The sequence below is a fragment of the Bufo bufo genome, chromosome 5 (assembly GCF_905171765.1).
Source record: "Bufo bufo chromosome 5, aBufBuf1.1, whole genome shotgun sequence".
NCBI lineage: Eukaryota > Metazoa > Chordata > Amphibia > Anura > Bufonidae > Bufo > Bufo bufo.
In genome coordinates this window covers 8670108-8689326 of record NC_053393.1, presented here as the reverse complement: position 1 = coordinate 8689326, position 19219 = coordinate 8670108, and the positions used below count along the sequence as shown (strand labels likewise).

Below are 19219 nucleotides of genomic sequence, written 5' to 3'. Positions count from 1 at the left end.
GCAAACAAAGTGGATAGGGAAGTGACTTAAAATACAAACAAATAAAAAATTACAATCTTGAACCAAGAGGCGGAGGTCCAAAAGGAGTAGGAAGTGTGAGGAGGCTATGGACATGGCGGTGTAGGTGGAAGAGGTGGCGGAGGCAGGAGAGGAAGCCAACACTCTTCCTGTTTGTTTTTTCCATGTGTCTGTCAATTCCTGTGTCAAGTTGCTAAGGGCCACGGCGTGACAGTTTGGTGCTTGTATGTCCCTGGTTAAAACCTGGGTAAAAATTTGTCTCAGTTATAGATCTCACACTTTCCCTATCTGGGGGCTGTATATTAAAAGAATCTTTTTCCCACTACAGTAAGACGGATGAAGGGGGTGTTCCTAATTTTTTTTTTAAATTCATGACTTTCACAGACACGCTACACAGAATAATTTTGGATGAATTCAAATGGGTCGTCTTATTAGTATTCTTAATTTTTTATTTTATTTTTTTGAGGGGTATTGGTAACTGTCGACCACCAAACATTGGGAGATGGCAAACAGAATGCAAAACTGCGCCGGAGTTACAATAATGGCTAGGTGCGCCGCCGTACACTTCTCTACTCTGCCAATATAAGACATAGCAATCTTGAGCCTGGAAACGGAGGTCACAGTAGAGGAGGCAAATGTGGTGGTGCAGGCGGAGGAAGTGGAGCATTTGGTATACCTCTCTACTCTGGCTAAGGTACGGACAAGTCCTGTAGGATCCATGCCTGGTTCATTTTAATTGCCGTGTGTCCATGATCATCCCCCCGCCATGCTAAACACACGTTCCTACAATACACTTGCCGCAGCGCAGTCCAGCACCTCTAAGGCATAATGGGCAAGCTCAGGCCATATGCTCAGTTTGGAGACCCAGAAGGTAAATGAGGGAGACCCATCAGTCAGTATGTGCAGACGTGTGGACACGTACTGTTCCATGTTGCTGAAATGCTGCCTCCAGCTAAGACAGTCCGTATCAGATGGTGGTGGTAGATATTGTGGTGTGCAGACAAAGCATTTCCACATTTTGGCCATGCTAATGTCACGACAGGTAGGTAAGCAGGGAAACAACCAAACACGGGGAAAGAAATTGAACAAACGACTAGACCCAAAAGCTAGGGAGAAAGGGTCACCTCCTAGCGATCCTTAAAAGCTTTCCCTAAGCTGCTGTGCCCATGTGCATATCCTTAGGGTGGATATGCACATGCCCTCTTGCCTAAATCTGAACTCCCTGGGAAAACCCTAAGCAGCAGGGAAAAGGGAAGAGGCAACCTGCTTCTTCAAACCAGGAAGAAGCAAGCGTCTCCCTAGAGGCCTAGTTAAAACACACAAAGGTAAATGAAGGAGAGGACTTATCTTGAGCAGAGCTGGAGCAGACGATCCACCACAAATCAAGAGCTACCAGGAGAAGAACTATAACCCGCACAGGCCACTGGGGAAAGGAGGGATAAATAGCCTCACTAACAATCAACCCAGTACACCTGAGGGAAGGTGAATCCAGCTCAAATCCAAATCAAAACATACCAAGAAGTCAGACATGTGCAGCCAGTCTGACAGATCTCCGTACATTCACAGGGCAAGGCGTGACAGTACCCCCCTTCTACGGGTGACCTCCGGACACCCCGGACCAACTTTATCCGGGTGTACCCTGTGAAAGGCCCTCACCAGGTGGCTAGCACTGACATCAGCAGCCGGAACCCACATTCTTTCCTCGGGACCGTATCCCTTCCAGTGCACCAGGTACTGGAGGGAACCCCGAAGAACACGTAAGTCGAGAATCTTAGAGATTTCAAACTCCAAATTGCCATCCACCAGGACAGGGGGAGGTGGCAATGGAGATAGTTCCACAGGTTCCACATATTTCTTTAATAAAGACCTGTGAAACACATTATGGATCTTCCAGGTCTGCGGAAGATCCAGACGAAACGCCACCGGGTTGACAATCGCAGAGATTTTGTAAGGGCCAATAAATCTTGGACCCAATTTCCAAGATGGTACCTTCAGCTTAATGTTTCTAGTGGACAACCACACTGAATCACCCACACACAGGTCCGGACCAGTCATACGTCTCCTGTCAGCCATCCGTTTATATTTTTTACCCATCTTTTCCAAATTAACTTGGATCTTCCGCCAGATAGATGACAAGGCGGAAGAGAATCTCTCCTCTTCTGGCATCCCAGAAGATCCAGTCCCAGAAAAAGTACCAAACTGTGTGTTCAAACCATATGCGCCAAAAAATGGTGACTTATCAGTGGACTCCTGTCTACGGTTATTCAAGGCAAATTCAGCTAGAGACAAGAACGAAGACCAGTCATCCTGGTTCTCGGCAACAAAACACCTCAAATAGGTCTCCAGGTTTCAGGTAGTGCGCTCTGTCTGACCATTCGACTGGGGATGAAAAGCAGAAGAAAAAGACAGTTGAATTCCCAGACGAGAGCAGAACGCCCAAAACACGGAAGCAAATTGTGTCTCCCTATCAGACACCACATCAGAGGGAATGCCATGTAGTTTCACAATGTTATCGATAAAAACCTGAGCGAGAGTTTTGTCATTGGGCAAGCTAGGCAACGGTACAAAGTAGGCCATCTTACTGAAGCGGTCCACTACCACCAAAATGACAGTTTTCATAGAGGTAAATCGGTAATAAAGTCCATGGACAAATGCGTCCAAGGACGAGACGGGATGGATAAAGGAAGAAGGGGTCCTGAAGGCCAAGTGTGAGCCAACTACGCGCGTACACAGGTCTCACAATCTGTCACATAACCCTCCACACCCTTGCGCAACCCTGGCCACCAGAATCTCCGGGAAATAAGATCTATGGTGGATTTGCTTCCAGGATGTCCCGCAAGGACCGTATCATGATGTTCCTTGAACACCTTGTATCGCAGTTCAGCAGGAACAAACAACTTGTCTGGAGGACAAGAATCAGGAGCCTCCTTCTGGGCCCCCAACACCTCCATCTCCAACTCAGGGTACAGAGCGGAAACCACCACCGCATCAGCCAAAATCGGAGTGGAATCCTCCGAATCACTCCCCCCAGGAAAACTACGTGACAACGCATCTGCCGTGACGTTTTTAACCCCAGGGCGAAAGGTGACCACAAAATTGAACCTAGTAAAAAAAACAGTGATCATCTAGCCTGTCTAGGATTCAGGCGCTTAGCAGTCTGCAAGTAAGAAAAATTCTTGTGGTCAGTATATACCGTAAAAGGATGAGTAGCCCCCTCCATCCAATGATGCCATTCCTCAAAGGCCAATTTAATGGCCAGCAACTCTCTATCTCCTACATCACAATTTCTTTCAGCGGCCGAGAGTTTTTTGGAGAAAAAAGCACATGGACGCCATTTGCTAAGGGATGGACCCTGCGACAGAACTGCTCCGACCCCCACTTCTGATGCATCAACCTCCACGATAAACGGTTGAGACAGATCAGGTTGCATCAGAATGGGAGCAGACACAAAACATTTCTTAATAGCAGAAAAGGCCTGCAATGCCTCATCCGACCAGACAGAAAAGTCGGCGCTTTTTTTAGTCATATCTGTCAAAGGTTTTACAATGGTGGATTAATTCAAGATGAATTTTCTGCAGTAATTGGTAAAACCCAAAAACCGCATCAGAGCTTTCTGATTCTCAGGCCGGTCCCATTCCTGTACCGCCCGGACCGTTTCTGGTCCATACGAAAACCAAAGTGAGAAAGCAGGTATCCTAATAACGGTAGCTCCTGGACAGCAAATACACATTTTTCCAATTTTACATACAATTTATTCTCCCGAAGGATCGACAACACCTGTCTCATGTGATCCTGATGGGTCTCCAAATCGGGTTAGTGAATTAGTATATCATCAAGGTAAATAACAATGAACCTTCCCACTAAATGATGGAAAATAACATTCACAATTCGCTGAAAGACCGCTGGCGCATTAGTTAAACCAAAGGGCATGACAAGATTCTCGAAATGACCTTCGGGTGTATTAAAGGCCGTTTTCCACTCATCTCCTTTCTTGATTCTGATCAGATTATAAGCTCCTCTTAAATCCAACTTGGAGAACACCTTGGCTCTGACAATTTGATCAAATAGATCAGAAATCAAAGGAAGGGGATACAGATCACGGACCGTGATGAGATTCAATTACCGGAAATCTAAACACGGTCTAAGTGATTCGCCACAGGTGACTTAGATGGCCTAATATGTCCCTTTGCCAAACTCTCTGCAATATACTTCCGCATAGCCTCTCTTTCGGGTTGGGAAAGGTTGTATAGTCGAGATTTTGGCAGGTTAGCTCCAGGAATGAGATTGACCGGACAATCATATTCTCGATGTGGAGGCAGCTCCTGGGCTCCACCCTCCAAGAATACGTCCGCAAAATCAGAGAGAAACTGAGGTAGGACCGTAGTTGACACCCCTGAGATAGAAGCACCAACTGTCCGAACAAAATTCACTCCAGCTACTGATTTGTCTTGTTTGCCAGTCAATAGTAGGGTTATGCTTTATCAACCATGGTAAACCTAGAACCATCGGAACAGGCAAGCTCTTCATAACAAAACAAGAAATGGACTCAACATGTGAATCACCCACCCTTAACTGAATGTCATGAACGATATGAGTCAGACTCTTTTGAGAGAGGGGGGAGGAATCAATAGCAAACACTGGTATCTTTTTATCTAAAGTGCTAGTTCTAAAACCAAGATTTTGGAGGAACTGAAAATCAATAAGGTTTACCCCCGCACCACAGTCAACAAATACCTAAAAATCTAAATTTCCTGAGTCTAGCACCACCATGGCAGGCAGGAGGAAACGGGTATTGCAGGGAGAATGAATATTTGCTTGCTCAGACTCCCCATTCACACTACCAAGAGTCAGGGAAGTCATTTTTTTTCTCTTTATGTGAATACCTCCGTAGTTTTTCATTACCACTTTGAGGTTTAACAAAAGGACACGCACAAACAAAATGACCTTCTTTAGCACAGAAGTAACATAGCTTATTCAGCTTCCTAAAATCCCTACCACCTGACCGAAAGGAAACCTGGCCCAACTGCATAGGCTCCTCTCCTGCCCCAGATTCAAAAGTCATATTACCCCGGGGACTAGGTGGGACGGATCCACTTACAGACGGGACCCCCCGCTCGAGAGGAATCTTATACCTCTCTGTAAGACGTCTATCAAGCCGCACTGCCAAAGAAATGGCCATCTCCAATGAATCGGGATACTCATGAAAAGCAAGGGCATCTTTCTACCTCTCAGATAGCCCCTGACAAAACTCCAGAGTGCAGGATCATTCCACACCGAGTCAGTTGCCCATCTTCTAAATTCTGCACAATACGACTCCGCAGTACGTTCTCCCTGTAATAAACTGTGCAGCTTAGATATAGCCATAGAGATGGGGTCTGGGTCATCATAAATCAAAATTCATCCACCGACCTGAGGGATGGTGAATCGGTTGGCAGAGAAAAAGCCCAGGACTGTGCATCCCCTTTGAGCAGAGATATAATGATTAGTGATGAGCGGGAGGTGCCATATTCGATTTCGCGATATTTCGCGAATATTCGCATGAATATTCGTGTTATATTCGTCGAAATCGAATATTCGCAATTATTCCAATTACCGCGAAATTATTTTTTCGCATATTGCGAAAATTTATCTTTATAGTATAAGGCAACGTTCCTATGCTAATGACTATGGCTAGGCTAATATGTGTATTTTACGAAATTTCGTAATATTGCTCTAACTTCGTCTCTTAGAATATTACGAATATTCTAAAAGACGAAGTTAGAGCAATATTAAGAACATTTGCAAAAGTCGAAATTGCGATGCGAGTAATATAACACGAAATAGTCGCATGAAGATTTAAACTTAGCACTGCTATATTCCATATTCTAGCCTAATATGGAATATACTGTAGCTGTGCTAAGTTAGCACTGCTATATTCCATATTAGGCTAGAATATGGAATATAGCTGTGCTAAGTTGAAATCTTCATGCGACTATTTCGTGTTATATTACTCGCATCGCAATTTCGACTTTTGCAAATGTTCTTAATATTGCTCTAACTTCGTCTTTTAGAATATTCGTAATATTCTAAAAGACGAAGTTAGAGCAATATTACGAAATTTCGTAAAATACACATAGATTGTATTTAAGCTAATATACTGCTATAGTAATAATTTTTAATAGTGTACATATTTTACAAAACTTAAGTTCAGAAGAGGCAAAAAAAAATTACAGGAAAAAAAAGGGATTATAGCACTATATAAGCTAAATTACAATCTATATGTGTATTTTACGAAATTTCGTAATATTGCTCTAACTTCGTCTTTTAGAATATTCGTAATATTCTAAGAGACGAAGTTAGAGCAATATTACGAAATTTCTAAAAGACGAAGTTAGAGCAATATTAAGAACATTTGAAAAAGTCGAAATTGCGATGCGACTAATATAACACAAAATATTCGCATGAAGATTTCAACTTAGCACAGCTATATTCCATATTAGGCTAGAATATGGAGTATAGCAGTGCTAAGTTGAAATCTTCATGCAAATATTTCGTGTTATATTACTCGCATCGCAATTGCGACTATTGCGAAATTTCGTAAAATACACATATAGATTAGATTGTAATTTAGCTAATATGGAATATAGCAGTAAGTTGAAAACGCCACTGACTGGAGCAGCCAGGAAGCCAGGAATCCAAAGGACAGGTAAGAACAACTTTAGGGAAGTGGGAAAAAAAAAAATATAATAAAAAAAAAAAGAAAAAAAAAGAATATTCGATTTCGCGAATATATAGAACGATATTCTAAATATTCGCGAAATCTCGAAATTGCGATATTCGAGAAAAGAATTCGCAATTCGAATATTCGCGCTCAACACTAATAATGATCCCCAGTCTTTGATTCTCGTCACCACATGACATCGGCCGCAGACGAAAATACAACCTGCAGGACTCCCTGAACCGTATAAAGTCATCACGACCCCCTGAGAACCCATCAGGGAGAGCGACTTTAGGCTCTAAGCAGACCTGATTTCCTCTAACGGCGCCAGACGCCAGAGCATTCTGACACCGTGCAACAGAACTGCAGAGATCAGCAACCTCCAGCGATAATCCCTGCATGCGATCAACCAAGGCATCCATAGCCTCCATTTCGCAAACAGCAAGGATATGACAGTTTTTCGGAGGGTTATAATGTCACGACAGTTAGGTAAGCAGGGAAACAACCAAACACGGGAAAACAAACTGAACAAACGACTAGACCCAAAAGCTAGGAAGAATGGGTCACCTCCTAACGATCCCTAAAAGCTTTCCCTAAGCTGCTGTGCCCATGTGCATACCCTTAGGGTGGATATGCACATGCCCTCGTGCCTAAACCTGAACTCCCTGGGCAAACCCTAAGCAGCAGGGAAAAAGGAAGAGGAAACCTGCTTCTTCAAACCAGGAAGAACCAAGCGTCTCCCTAGAGGCCTAGATAAAACACACAAAGGGAAATGAAGGAGAGGACTTATCTTGAGCAGAGCTGGAGCAGACTATTCACCACAAATCAAGAGCCCCCCAGGAAAAGAACTATAACCCGCACAGGCCACTGGGGGGGGGGGAGGAGGGATAAATAGCCTCACTAACAATGAAACCCAGTACACCTGAGGGAAGGTGGATCCAGCTCAAATCAAAATCAAAATAAACCAAGAAGTCAGACATGTGCAGCCAGTCTGACAGATCTCCGCACATTCACAGGGCAAGGCGTGACAGCTAACCCTCCCTTCTGAGGTGCTGACGGTGCCCCAGCTGCGTTGGCAACTTCCTCCTCCGCCGTCTTTGCTTCCTGCTTCCACTGAGCCCCCACCGTCAGGTTGAACAACATCAGTAGCACCTTTAACAGCGTTTGCTTGTACTCGCACATCTTCCTTTTTCGCTCTAGTGACAGAAGTATTTAGCAGCGCGGCCTCCCAGTAATCAGCATCGGTTAGAATGTGGGCAACTCGGCGGTCATTGCGCAGGCACTGCAGCATGTAGTCGCTCATTGGGACAGGCTGCCCAGAGGCAACGACAAGCTGTCCTTGGTGAGAGGTATATCATTTGTGTCCTCTGTATCCCCCCAGCCATGTTCCAGTGATGCCCGTGAGCTGATTTGGGTGCTGTGAATGGGGATCCTCCTCATCTTCCAAAACTGTTCCCTGGCTGGACAGTTGGGTATCTGGCCATTGTTGGTGCAGATACCAACCCTCCGAGCCACCTGTGGATGACTGGCCTTATAACCGTTGGAATGATCCATGTTCCTCCCCCTCTTCCTCCTGTGCCACATCCTCATTCATCAGCGCCTAAAGCGCTTTTTCAAGAAGATAGTAGTGGGATAGTAACGCTGAGGACGGCATCATCACCGCTGGTCATGTTGGTGGAGTACTCGAAGCAACGCAACACGGCACACAAGTCCCGCATGGAGACCCACTCGTTGTTGCTGTTCCGCAGAGGGATTTCCCATGTGTGCTGCAGCTGAAACTCCACTATCGCCTGCTGCTGCTCGCACAATCTCTTCAGCATGTGCAAGGTGGAGTTCCACCTTGTGGGCACGTCACATATGAGGCAGTGAGCGGGAAGGCTAAAGGTACACAGCAGAGCAGACAGGCGAGCAGTAGCAGGGTGAGAACGCCGAAAGCGCGCACAGACGGCCCTCACTTTCTGCAGCAGCTCTGACATATCAGTGTAATTCTTCAGGGACCTCTGCACCACCAAGTTAAGCACAAGCGCCAGGCAAGGGATGTGCTTCAAACCGGCTAACCCCAGAGCTGTTACGAGATTTTGCCTGTTGTCGCACACAACCAGGCCAGGCTTGAGGCTCAGCGGCACCAACCACTCATCGGTCTGTCCTTCCATGCCCATCCACAGCTCCTGCGCGGTGTGGGGTCTTTCCCCCAAACATATACGTTTCAGAACAGCCTACTGTCGTTTCTCCCTGACTGTGCTGAAGTTGGTGGTGCAGGTGTTGCACTTACGTGATAAGGTGGCGGTAGAGGAGGAAGCGGAGGAGGAGGAGGAGGCAACAGCAGGCACGAGACACGTCGAGCAATCCTCGTGGTGGTAGGACATGCTCCAAACAGCTGTACACCTCAGGCCCGGCCGCCACTACATATACCTAGTTGGCAGTTAGAGAAATATAACGTCCCTGCCCGCACTTACTGGTCCATGTGTCGGTAGTTATGTGGACCTTGCCACTGATGGCATTGCTCAGCGCACACCAGATTTTTTTCCGCCACTTCATCGTGCAGGGCAGGAATAGCCCACCTTGAAAAGTAGGGGTGGCTGGGAACCACGTACCGTGGGATAGGCAGCCGTCATTACATTTTTAAAACTGTCCGTCTCCACCAGATGGAATGGCAGTATTTTAATGGCCAGCAGTTTTGAAATGCTGGCATTCAGGGCCAGGGATCACGGGTGGGTAGGGGGGTAATTTCTCTTTCCTCTTTCAGTTGTGGGATGGACAACTGAACGCTTTCATGGGACAGTGTGGACATGCTGGTAGACTGTGATAGTGGTGGTGGCGTGGCTGCCACATCATCTGTTTGCGGGGTGGCAGGTGCCGCTGTCACTCCGGAGGGGGAGGAAGAGGCTGAGACTGCAGCAGAAGAGGGAGCAGGAGGACTCTGACCTTTTGTGGTTCTTGAGGTGTCTACTCCACTGCAGCTCGTGCTTTGCGGTTAGATGCCGGATCATGCAGGTGGTTAGATGCCGGATCATGCGGATCTGCAAAACATTTTGCGGACCGCACATCGATGGCACTATAATAGAAAATGCCTTTCCTTGTCCGCAGTTTCAAACAAAAATAGGACATGTTCTATTTTTTTTCGGGAACGGAATTGCGGATCCGGAAGTGTGGATCCAGAAATGCGGATGCGGACAGCACATATCATCCGTTCTGGTCCCATTGAAAATGATTGGGTCCGTAAAATCCGGAATCGATCCAGAAAAAAATTGCGGCTGTGTGAATGGACCCTAACGGTGGCAGGCAAACTCCTCTCTGCTACATCTGTTTCTCACTGGCTCTGCTGTGCTGACAGGCTGGCTATAGAACTCAGCTTCTTCTTTATGCTTTACTTCACTTTGTAATCTGGTCTGTCTCTAGGTTAGTCCAGGGAAAACAGTACTTCCTGGCTTCAGAGGCTCCAAGGTGTGACCTCAACATCCAGCAGAGCTCAAGGTTCTCTAGCTGGTGTAGACAGGACTCGTCCAACAGGGATTTCCAATGACCTCTAACTAGAACTCCACCCTCCCTGCAGCAAGTGGGACACGCCCACCACACCACATGGGGGGAGGGTAAAATGGAAACTAAGGTTCCACTCTATGTAACTGTAGCTCTGACATTGATGCTGCCATCTGCTGGTGAACCAGGCATATTACAATTGAACAGTTACATAACAAGATTATGAATGCCCAATGTACAGGTCCAGACTTGAGTTGTAGGTCCTGATGAAACCAATGACCGTTCTTAAACGGCAAGGCTGACGCCCTCTCCAGAATGTTTTCCGAGGCCTCACAGAGTAACAAGGGCCAAAATAACATCTTACCCGAGAGAAGGGTCGTAGGGGCCACCTACTCTAAAGAACTCCTGGGCACAATCAAAGAAGGATACGAAAATGACCCCTTCCTCTCCCACCCCACAGGGAATGTCAGCCTTACGTTTAAGAACGGTCATTGGTTTCATCAGGACCTACAACTATATGTACCAGAAATCGCACGGCTCGAAGTGCTCAAACTCAACCATGACTCCAAGCTGGCCGGCCATTTTGGCACAAGAAAGACCCAGGAGCTTCTCTCCCGCTCCTTCTGGTGGCCAACATACAAGGAGGACATCAAGAGGTACATCTCCTCGTGCGCGGTCTGTGCCCGCAATAAGACTCCTCGTTCTACCCCCGTGGATCTGTTACAACCCCTCCCTATTCCCTCCCGCCCCTGGGGCTCGATCTCCATGGACTTTGTGGTAGACCTTCCTCCTTCAAAAGGGATGAACACTATCCTGGTCGTGGTCGACCGTCTCACCAAGATGGCCCATTTCATCCCCTACAAAGGCATACCCACCGCCAAACAGACGGCCGATCTAATTCTCAGAGAGGTCTTCAGGCTGCATGGGATCCCGGACGACGTGGTCTCCGACCGAGGCGTACAATTTGCCTCAAAGTTCTGGAAGAACTTCTGCCTGGCGCTCGGGGTTAAAGTGAACCTATCCTCCGCTTTCCACCCTCAGTCAAACGGGCAGACTGAGAGAACTAATCAGAACCTAGAGCAGTACCTACCCTGTTTCAGCTCCCACCTGCAGGATGACTGGCTTGACCATCTCCCCACGGCCGAGTTCGCCTACAACAATGCTGAGCATAGCTCAACCAAGCACAGCCCCTTCTTTGCTAACACAGGCTTGCACCCGGTGTTCATTACCCACCTGCCCGTCGCCTCCACCCTCCCAGCAGTGGCCGAATGCCTAACAACCCTACAGGAGGCACAAAAGAACATTATAGACAACCTCCAGCTCGCCCAGAGGCGTTTTAAACAGGGAGCAGACAGACGTCGCAAACCCACCCCGGGCTTCCATGTGGGAGACAAGGTGTGGCTGTCCACCAGGAACCTCAGATTGAAGGTCCCCTCTAAAAAGATTGGCCCAATAGATACATGGGTCCGTTTCGGATTACCGCACAAATCAACGAGGGGTCACATTCCGGCTCGACTTTTCCGGACTCCATTAGGGTGTCACCCTGTCTTCCATTGCTCACTCCTCAAGCCATACGTGGAGAACACCTTCACAGGCCGCCACTCGCCCCCATCCACCACCCATGAGGGTACAGGGTGAGAGAAGAATACGTTGTCGCAAAGGATCCTCGACTCCAGGATCCAACCGGGAAGACTACAATACCTAATTGGGTGGGAGGTGGGTTACCCTTCCGAGGATAACTCCTGGAGCCGAGAAGGAAAATGTCCACGCCCCCCAGACTGGAGTAAAAGAGTTCCACCAACGGCATCACCGTAAGCCTGCCCCTGCGGTGCCCCGGAGGTCACCTTGGAAGGGGGGGGAGTACTGTCGGGATTCGAACCCATGACCAGCCACATCCCAGGTGGTAGCCCTGCTTAATAGGCTACTGTCCTCTCTGGACATTACTCCCTGAAACCTATTATGTAACCTCAGTCTTGCCAAGCCTTGCTCATCACCCTTGATTCCCCACACCTGGTACTTCCCTATATAAGTCCAGCCCCTTGCACTCTAGCTTGCTGATTATTGAGCTCCTGAGCCTTGATCAAGCTTCTCCTCATCTGCTACTACTGAAAGTCCACTGCTGACAAGGAATTGCCTACCGACTACTCTTCTGCTTGTCCCTACCTACTGAACTGCTACCACCGTTGCCATCTGGATTGTCTGACCACGCTTACTGCCGCCTGCCCTGACCCACCGCCTGCCTACCGACTACTCTTCTGCTTGTCCCTACCTACTACCTGCCTGCGGTCCTTGCCACTGGGCTCCACTCCTACCTCCAGCCAGCGGTCCTCTGACTCAGGTGAGCCTGTAGGATTGTTACAGGTGCAGAAGTGGTAATGCACCTCCTTGGCGTTACAGTGGCAAGTAAAGGTTTTTAGCGCTAAAAAAATAAGTATGTCTTACCCACACAATTACCAGACTGATTAACTATTACATCTCCCTGTCACAGGTGCAAAGGAGTAGGGTTACACAAAAAAAATAAAAAATCCTAACACATCACTCTCAGTCTGGTATTTCCATCTCACTGGTGCAGAGGAGCTGTACTGCACCGATCAGTAATGCCTACAGGGCACCAGCACACAGCAGCAGCGTCCTGTCCCTACACTGGTCACAGCCAGAATGGCGGCGCACCATGTGGATCCAGCATTTATAAAGCATGGTCACGTGGTGCGCCGGGGCCAATCACAGTCATGCCAATACTAGACATGACTGAGAAGGCTTCAGAGTTGCCCACAGCTTAAACGCTTGTTTATTGGCTGCGCTGCAGCCTTCAACAAGCTTTATTAAAGTACGAACAACGAACCCTTTGGTGCCAATATCTTAAAGGGGGTTTACTACCGCGCCTCATTTGGACCTAAATAGCTGTCAGACTCTAGCGATCGTAGCTGGTGACTGCTCTACCTAACCATGCTCTTCTCAGACCTGTGTCTGGATCCGTTTCACTAAAAAACAAACTTTTATTAATATGTTAATGAGCCTCTAGGTGCTATGGGGGCGTCTTTTCAGCACCTAGAGGCTCGGTCTACTCACATTGTATGCCGCTCGTCCGTTAAGCCCGCCCATCTCCTCTTGAATGCCATCCTCAATCTGAGCCAGCGGACGAATTCTCGCGCCTGCGCCGTGCGCGTCTGTAGTGAATGTCTTACCGCTGCCTGCACAGACCTCTCGGTCATCGGCGCAGTCCAGTAACGCTCGTCCCTCTATATACCTGCTGTATCGCAGCAGAACCGCACACGACTGCCGCACAATACAAATGCGCTATAATATACCGTCTAACATAGAAAGTATATTATAACATTGTACACGGAAGGCAATCCATTAGAATATACATGAAGATAAAACCTAACCTTTAATAATGTTACTATGAGGGTCCATTCACACGTCCGTAAGTGTTTTGCAGGTCATCAATATACGGACACCAGCAATGCGCATTCCGCAATTTGTGGACCGCACATGCCCAGTCACTATAATAGAAAATGCCTAATCTTGTCTGCAATTGCGGATGCGGAAGTGCGGATCCGCAAATGCGGACGCGGACAGCACATTCCGGCCCCATTGAACATGAATGGGTAGTCTGCACCCGTTCCACAAAATTGCGGAACGGATACGGACCCATTTTTGTGGACGTGTTAATGGAAAAGATATCCCTCAAAATGAAAATAAATGAAATATTAAAGTTAAGCAAAAAACATAGATGTGGTCGGCAATAACAAGTGGCTCGGCGGCACCAAATCAGGTTCTCGGCGGCACCAATCAAAAACCATATGTCCTACCACAATCCGGGGGGTTCCAGTGCACATCCATGAATCCCGGAGGGAAAGCAAAAAACCATCCATCCCTGGGCTATAGTGATGATGTGGTATTGAAGGACAGGTGGGGGCAAAGAACTGTCCCTGATATTGCCCTACAGGGGGGCTAGTTCTAAGCCATGATAGCCTAACCACAGACCACCCATCCCTGATAAGAGCGACCCCGTCCGAAACCTCACCCTATATAAAAATCCCATCCTAATGTGCAATAGACGTCCGAGAAATCGTAAAAGACATACTAGTAGAGGGCAGGGACATAGGTTCCAAGGACAATTGTTCCTCCGAACCCAAAAGAAAGGCACCTTCCCCGTGCCTTCATTGTACCCAATGGCTCCCACGCACTGAAGGGTGCAAATATTCAGCATCCGCAATCAGGCAAATTAATTCCAATTCACGATTTTTTCAGCTGCGACTCAGATTTCGTCATCTATCTTCTAAAATGCCTGTGTGGCCTCGTATAACGTGGGGAGAAACTACAACATACCATCAGAAACAGAATCTGTCAGCACAAATCCAACATCAGAAAACAGAACCTCTTACTTCCAGTCCCTTGGCATTTCCATCAGGCAACACATAACATCTCCCAATTAAAATTTCAGATCATCGAACACGTTCCTGCATCCAGACGTGGGGGGGATAGAGTAAAGCGTCTGAAATTAAGAGAAGCATATTGGATTCACAGACTGGAAAGTCTAGAACCCAAAGGTTTGAATAGAGAGTACGAAATTCAGAGTCTATTATAATCCTTTATATAGCAAACCGTACTTATAATAATAATAATTCCTTTTTCTCTTCCCTTCACAGGCTTATTGACGATCCGGGACCCCTCCTAATGCCGCATAGTATCCTTTGACACTGGTTCATACTGCTCCCCGTCTCTCCCCCCTTCTCTCTGTCCTTCTTTTCCTTTTTTTCTTCTTCTGTTTTCTCTTGCTTTCCCCTCTTTTCCCTGTTTCCTTGTCTTTTAACTTCAATCCCATTTTTCTGGTCTCCTCCTGTACTTTTTTCCTGTTTTGCTGACTGTCTATTATCCCTCTCACACTATACTCTATTTGTACCATATTCATGTCCCCCTTTTTCCATATCCTTCTTTAGCCCCTCCTTTATCAATATAGTCTGAATAGAATATAGTTTGTATAGAATATATATCGTTTCTCATCTAGTTTAGTTTGCATGAGGATCGCTACCAGGGATCACATGACTGCATGTCATAAGCCATGTGATCGCACTGCTCTGCCTTGCTTACTTCCGGTTTCGCTGGCCGAAACCGGAAGTTCCTTGCGTTCCACATGCGTTCCACCATTACCTCACTTCCGGTTTCACGGCCGATACCGGAAGTGAGGTCCATGAGGCAGAGACGCGGGCTGCCTTTAAATATCACTTGACTCCTTCTTGTACTAGCGCCACTCTCACCAGCGGTACTTCCGCATTACACTGCCACAGAGCGCCAATTTCTTCTCACCATCACCAGCGGCATTAGGTAAGTGTGTTCCGGACGCCGGTAGGTCATACAGACCCCAGGACTACATACCATAGCTATATGCTATCTGTACCAGAGAGTTATTCTTTATCCATGATACCTTGTTTGCAGTGACAGTGATAGTGATAGTTTGACTATACCAATTATGCGATGTCCATGTTATTTTCCTTAAGTGATATGTTTTAGCTAAGGTGATGGTTATGATATGCTGATAACAGGCTTCATATATTGCGTTACCAGGTCCACTTTATCCATTCTGCAAGGACTGATCTGTGATATTGATCGACTAACCCTCATCATGGTAACCATGGTGATACATGATATGGGGTCTCTTGGATTTGAGATTCCCCCTTGATTATTGAGATGAACTTTTGACCCACATGTATAATTTATAGATGAAATTCTATGATATATATATATTCCTGTACATGTAAATATGATGTATATGTTCTCCCGATGGTATGTAATATATACTGTAACAATATATCTTATACTTTACGGCAGTCTGAAGAAGGCCAATAGGCCGAAACGTTACGCTGAAGCCGCAATTCCAATAAAAGTAACACTACTTGCAAATCACGCTGGAGTTTTGTTTATTAATGCTTAATTGGGGCGGGAACCCTACTCCAAGCCACAACAGAGTGCGACAAGGTTACAACCAAGGGACATCATACTATGTGGGGGCACTAACGGGACATCATACTACTTGGGGGCACTAACAGGACATCATACTATGTGGGGGCACTAACGCGACATCATACTACATGGGGGCACTAACGGGATATCATACTATGTGGGGGCACTAACAGGACATCATACTATGTGGGGGCACTAACGCGACATCATACTACATGGGGGCACTAACGGGACATCATACTATGTGGGGGCACTAACAGGACATCATACTACATCGGGGCACTAACGCGACATCATACTACATGGGGGCACTAACGGGACATCATACTATGTGGGGGCACTAACAGGACATCATACTACATCGGGGCACTAACGCGACATCATACTACATCGGGGCACTAACGCGACATCATACTACATGGAGGCACTAACGGGACATCATACTATGTGGGGGCACTAACGGGACATCATACTACATGGAGGCACTAACGCGACATCATACTACATGGAGGCACTAACGGGACATCATACTACATGGAGGCACTAACGGGACATCATACTACGTGGGGGCACTAACGGGACATCATACTACATGGAGGCACTAACGAGACATCATACTACATGGAGGCACTAACGGGACATCATACTACATGGAGGCACTAACGGGACATCATACTACGTGGGGGCACTAACGCGACATCATACTACATGGGGGCACTAACGCGACATCATACTACATGGAGGCACTAACGGGACACCATACTACATGGAGGCACTAACGTGACATCATACTACATGGAGGCACTAACGCGACATCATACTACATGGAGGCACTAACGCGACATCATACTACATGGAGGCACTAACGGGACATCATACTACATGGGGGCACTAACGCGACATCATACTACATGGGGGCACTAACGCGACATCATACTACGTGGAGGCACTAACGGGACACCATACTACGTGGAGGCACTAACGGGACACCATAGTACATGGGGGCACTAACGGGACATCATAGTACATGGGGGCACTAACGGGACATCATACTGTATGGGGGGCACTAATGGGACAGTCATACTACGCGGGGGCACTAACGGGGACATCATACTTCGTGGGGAAGCACTAACGGGACATCATACTACATGGGGGCACTAACGGGACATCATACACGTGGGAGGCACTAACGGGACATCATACTACGTGGGGGGCACTAACGGAGACATCATACTACGTGGGGGCACTAATGGGACATCATACTACGTGGGGGCTTTAACGGGGACTCATACTACGTGGGGAGGCACTAACAGGACATTATACTCTTTGAGGGTCACTAATGATCATTACGCCACCATAAGGGACATTCATATTGTGGTGGGGCACTGAAGGGACTGGGTGGGATTAGAGGCCTAGTTTTTAACTTGACTCACATCGCTGTACCTCATGTGTGTTGTCCAACACGGATTGAAGGTCTCTGCAAAGATGACGAGAATTTCCCGAGATCCCTTGTGATGTTTTTTTTCAGTTCATTCTGTGTAATTGATGCTTAGATCTTGGTCCTCCGATAAGAATGAAATTTCATATCAGATAAAAACTGCTCCAGCTCGTCCTCTTTACCTCTAGTGGGGGATCGGTAGGGGCCATGAATTGTATAACTTAAGCTGTTTCTTAATTATTTCTTGATCATCACTAAATGCCATCCCGAGTCCTGATTATGTGATATTACACCCCGACCTCTTTGATTTTTGATATCTATGTTGGAGTAGGTTGGATTTGCACCAAATCTATTAAAAGACCTATATTTCTTAATAAATTTGGAGCAAGTGAAACTAACAGTAAGAAAATCTATTCTGCTTCTGGCGTGAGCAGACATACTGAAGGTTTCCTCGGAGATCATGCACATTTCTTGCAAATGTTTATGATAATTTGGCAGCATGTCGTCATTTGTGGCAACAATTTACAGCAGAAACTGCCAGAAAATGCAAATGTGGGCCAACGTATTCAAAGCGTCCAGCCCTGTCCGCAAACACAGATCCTATATCCTTTCAGTCTAAGCTTCTCACTGACCTGTGTCATCCGGCTCCTCCACTCTGGTGAATGTCAGCTGAGTTCTGGTCACTCCACCTGTCTTGTCAAAGATAAATGTAATGATATGGTAATGATTAACCCCCTCAATAAGTCACCTGCCTGTTACTACAGAAATCCAGCTTGAGATTTGACTCATTGATCCAGGCTCTAAATAATCTGTGAACGTGTCCTTTAATATGTGGCATAAGACGATCCCACAAATTACGACCAGATTGAGATCTGGGAATTTGGACACAAGTCACCATCTTGACCAATCGTAATCCTCATACCTGGACAGTTTCTTGCCCACTATGCTTTATGTTTGTTTATGGTTTTAGCACCTCTACTATTGGATAACCCTCATGGTCGTCTTCTGTCTAGAGATATCATCCTCTTTTCCTGCTACTCATCTTGTTCTTAAATTATTTAAATAAAGACTAATGTTGATGCCTATGTGGAGGCACCATTATTTATAGGTTTTGTCCTCAGGGGCTGTAGCCCCACACGCTGAGGCATCGAGTAGTGGAAACAGCCCTCTTTCAGCAACCATACCACACATGCCTCATCACTGTCCATGGCCAACATGAACTACTCCTAAGCATGGCAGATGTCTAGATATAGGCGAACTCCAGAAAATTAGTTTTTATGTACCATGTTGACTAATCTATCAAAAATATTATTTTGGTCCGAAATTATTCTAATTTCAGATTAAAATCAATAGTGCTCCAATTGGCCTGAAATTTGTTATATGACACTCCTAGGACTTATATTTTTTTATATTTCTCTCTCCCTCCCGTAAGCTCTTGAAAACCAATGACAGTATAGTAAATAATGGCAGGTAAGGGCCTCACGGACTGGTTGTGTGCATCCGCGTCCGTGGTTCCTGTTTTCAGTTTTTTTTCGCGGAACCCATTGGAAAAATCGGAAAATGCACCGTTTGGCAGCGCCACTCCGTGATCCGTGTTTCCTGGGCGTGAATAAGAAATAGGACCT

General features: G+C 46.7%; 1 protein-coding gene across 1 annotated transcript in view; it reads right to left on the bottom strand.

Annotated features, from left to right (window-relative positions):
• The window catches only part of LOC121002844 (cytochrome P450 2C3-like), a 109551-nt gene extending 91265 nt beyond the window's left edge, over positions 1–18286 (bottom strand). The window contains exon 1 of the mRNA XM_040434455.1: positions 18227–18286. The gene's annotated coding sequence lies outside the window, so the exon portion shown is untranslated. The remainder of the gene's footprint in view (positions 1–18226) is intronic.
• Between the last annotated feature and the right edge of the window lie 933 nt (positions 18287–19219).